The sequence below is a fragment of the Pygoscelis adeliae genome, unplaced genomic scaffold (genome assembly GCF_000699105.1).
Source record: "Pygoscelis adeliae isolate BGI_AS28 unplaced genomic scaffold, ASM69910v1 Scaffold564, whole genome shotgun sequence".
NCBI classification, from domain to species: domain Eukaryota; kingdom Metazoa; phylum Chordata; class Aves; order Sphenisciformes; family Spheniscidae; genus Pygoscelis; species Pygoscelis adeliae.
This window is the reverse complement of record NW_008824600.1, coordinates 50,461-54,871: the sequence shown is the minus strand read 5'-3', so window position 1 is coordinate 54,871 and position 4,411 is coordinate 50,461.

Genomic DNA, 4,411 nt, shown 5'->3' with positions numbered 1-4,411 from the left:
GATTGTACCAAAGTGTAGCCAATATGCACAGGCAAACTTTAACTCTGATTTAAAACAGGGAAAAAAGGGGGGTTTAAAATACACGAGCGCATTCGAAAGTACAAAATTTGAGGCTTCTGTGTTGCGTGTTTGCAGTGTGAGTGTTAATCTCTTCCTCTATGAGCTATAAAGCAGCTTTTAAGTTGGAGGGAGTCAAATACTGCGTGTAGTTGTTGTTTCTGCAGGTGAAACGAGATGCACAGTCGCAGCAATGAGTAGTACAGCCAATTAGGATGTTGGCACTTAAAAAATTAGCGGAAGGTTTTCAGCTGTCAGGAGAGTTTCTGGAGGGATTTTGAGGACAGCCAGGGGCTATCTGGTTTTAAGAAGGAATTTAATCCATTTAGGAGTGGGATTATGCGGTATATTTGCTTGCAGGTGCTGGGGCATGGTGGCCTCAGACTTGCTTTGAGTTCCTCCTTGCTCCTGCAAGCTTTGCGTTACGCTGAAGACGGCTTCTGCTTTATTTTTCTTTTCAAGTGAAAGTATTTAATAGGCAAGAGGGAAAACATATCTGGGGATGTGCTGTCGTGGCGAGGCACCACTGCCGGCCTCCCCCTGCCTGGGGGAGCTGCGTGAGGATATAGGGCAGGACCCAGTCCCACCTATCCAAGCCTTGGTCTCACGTGTTTGGTGCATTATTTTGCCAAGGGAGACTTGTTTGGGATCACTCAGCATCGCCACTGGTCTGTAGGGATGCGCCAAAACCCACAGTGAGGACAGGGGGATGGCTCAGTGCAGGTGAGCAGAGCTGGTTTTAAATAAGCAGGGGCGTTTCTAATGCTGCAAGAACTCCTTTAGCAGAGTTAAAATTAGACCTTTAAGAGAAATTGAGAAAAGTAATTAAATTAAAATTCGGTGGGGAGATGGCTCCAGGGTCTCTCCTCCCTGACTCATGTGAGCCCAACGTGGTGGGCCCACACATGGGCATCCAAAAGCCAAATTCCCACTCGGTCCAGTGTGTTTGGGTTGTTTTCAGGGTTTTTTTTTCCATCCTTCCTTAATTGGAGATGCATTTATTGCTCTGAGCTGATGTTTTCCAGAGGGAAAGGGTTGGGAAGCAGATCTCGGAAACGCCCCGACGCAGTGCCCGGTTGTGCTTGCATCTACCTTCAGCTCTGCTTTTCGGTGGCCATGCCCAAAAAAACGCAGAGGAGCTTCATAAAGCCAACCGCTCAGCAGGAGCAGATCAGCCCCCAGCCTCCTTTGTCTCTAGTAAGAGACCGTCTTGAATTTAATTAGGCTGAGGGTAATGAGAGAAGTGGCTGGGGGGCAGGATCTGGCCCTTGCTTGCTGGCTGTTGGAGCATGGACCTGCTTGGAGCATCCCTCGGGGTGCCCTGACGTGCGACTTGGCTTTGTGAGTTATGAGTCGTTAGAGGGGGAAGGAGAGGGAGGGGAATGGCTAATTACAGTGAAAAAGCTGTTCTGGTCATCCCAGAAGCGTTTATGAATTTGTTAAACAGAAAAACCCAAAGCTGGCTGTGCTGGCGGAGGGGGGCTCTGGATTTGTGCGGTGGCTGAGCTCGCGGAGCGTTTGCTCAAGGAGAGGGCGGAGGGAGGGTGGTATCCATCTCCTGGGTCTCATCCAGCACTGCCAGTGTCTCACATGAGCACATAGCCCCAAAGCTTTGCACCCCCACGGGACTGAACCCCAAACAGGTCACTAAGGGGGTGCCAGCTTAGTCCTGCTCATGATCCCCATGGGATGGATTTGCTGAGCCTGGTGCTGCTGGTCCATGCTCCTGAGCACACCCCATTGCAGAACATACTCATATCCCCAGAGGGTTATCAATTTATAGAAATTTTATATAAAATTATATCATTTCATATATAATTTTATAGACATTTCTATCCCAGGAGGGATATAAATAAGTATTTATACCGCAGGAGGGCTGAGCCATGGGATGCTGCTTGCCCCCCTTAACCCTCTGCACCTCAGTGCTCTGAGCAGGGCCACATCCAGGTACCCTCCCCACCGGGCACGTGGTGGGACCGCACCAACACCTGCGATGCCCCTGAAGACACGTAGGTAACCGTAGGTAACAGGGCTATATATGGACAGGGGCGGGTGGGGGACTTTTCGGTGGGGCCATCCTGTTGGAAGATGAAGCCCTGCCAATGCTAAAACACTTCCAAAAATCAGATCTTTTTCCATTTTTCCAAATTTTCCATGAGCTTTCATTTTCTTGCAGAGCAAAACCGGGGAAGCAGTAGCCCCCGTGCATGCACGCCTATAGGCACCTCATATAGGGATGTACATATGGCTGGCATCAAAATGAGCTAGAACAAGCCAATATATTGCTCCTGCATACCCATCTGCAGCCCAGGACCTCCTCTTTTTAATCTGCTTGGATAAAGGATGCCGCTATAGCTGTATCCCCACAGGTAATTCCTGTGGGCAGGCAGGGTGGCAGGACCGCAGGCAATACGGGACCAGGGAGCATTCGGCATCATTGCAAGTGCAGCGACATCAAACCAACGTTTGCAAATTGCTGACAAATTCGGTTTTGTCTGCGGCGGATCGGCGTTGCTTACAGCCCTTGATCTCTATCACCGCCAACAGAAGCTCTTAAAAAATTTATAAGTCGCCCTTCGAACAATGTGAAGAGCGTTATTACCCTGCCTGATGCACGAAGCCGCCGGCGTTAGATGTGGAAATGCGGCTGGCCGAGGGATGTTGGAGCTGTAGGGAAGGTTTCTGAGCTGCTCCAAGCATCACTGATACTGTCTGATCTATCCAGGGGACTTCTCTCAGAGTGTCCCAGGACCTTGGAAAAGGGCTCGGGTGCGAGGAGGAGTGGGCTGGAAGTGGGCGTACTCCCGTGGGTGGTTGCGAGCAGCCCCTGGGAGCTCCAGGCTGGCACTTCCCAAGGGTGGGTTGAGCTTGGAGGGTGGATTGACACCCTGGAGCCATCTCCACCGCTTGTTATTTGTGGGAGTGGAAAGCCCTCCCCAGCTGATGCTCTTTGTAGGCTCCTCCATGGGAACGATGCTGGATTAACCTGGTAGGAGCTCTGTTGCATGCGTGTCATGGTCAGAGCTAGTGGTGAAGGACTCCAGCGTCAAGAGGGGTTTACCTTGCAATGGGGCTAGAGCGTCCTTCAGAAAACATGTTGTGGATATAAATTTGAGGGTGGGCTGGAGGAGCTGTGTGCTCGCTGGTGGTGGCGTGGAGATCCTCCCTGCGGAGGATTGGCTCGGTGGGTCTCTCAATATCGCTCTGTCAACACGTGATGAATTCAAGGAGGCCATCGGTTTGGGCAGAGGAGATGCTGACCTTCCTGGCCGTGCAGGATCTGGCCCGATGGAGCGGTGCTGCGTGAGCCTCAGGCAGCTGAAGCTGGGAGTGATACCCCCATGAGATGCTGCAGCACCCACACCACGCAAATGCAGGTGCATCTGCTGAAATGCCGCTCCGGGTGATTTTTGACTCCAGTGAAGTTGGACAAAGAAGCGGTTGTGTCCTGCCACCCTTTGGAAGGAAAGGAAACACAAACCCCTTGTTTCTTTGAAGCCGTGTCGGAAACATGATGTACAGGTGCAGGGGGTGGGTTGGTCCCACCCAGCCCCGAGCATCCCGCAGCAGCTGTCAAGATTCATCAAAACTCAGCAACTATATAGAAGCTGGGGATTTCCATAACACTTATTTATTGATGCACGTTCCCCTGGCTGCCTTCTGCCTTTTTCCACCCCGGGTTTTGGCAGGTTTTATGGCCAGATTTCATATTCATTAGGAGGAAGGCCCGGCTGGCGCTTGCACACATGCAAACCTCGGGGGCGCCCAGGTCTCTGGGGCTGCTCTGAAAAATATTTCATGCAAAATAGCAAACCTGCTGGAAAAATGCTCATGCAGCTCTTCTCTCCTGGATGGCTGGGGCGATGTGCGGTTGCCTAGCTTTGGCCAGACCCTGGGGACAGATGCCGAGTGCCCTTCCCTTTCAGTGGGGACACCTGGGCCCCTCTCCGATGTTTCTGCCGGGTAGATGGAAGTTGGGCACCAAAGACCACCCTGGGCATCTCTGTGAGCCCTTGAAGGGTGCGGGAAGTTATTTTGCACTCGGGATGGGGTGGTGGGATCACAGCCCTGCTGCTGTACCCTTGCAGCAGTGACAGCCACCGCGCCAGCCCCGGGGTCTGCAGCGACAAGCTTGTGGCCCTGGGGGTCCTAGATGTGATGCCAGCAGGGCAAGCCAGGACCGTTTTGGGGTGCATCATCTCACCTACACCGTGGTCTGGTGATGCTCTACGGGAGGAAATAAATGGCGGTCACTGTCTGCAAGAAGGGCAGATGACCGTGAGGGGTGTCGGTGGCACTGGCTCGCCAGGGTCAATCCTGTCCTGGAGGCATGCCTGGTGCCTCCACTTCCCCC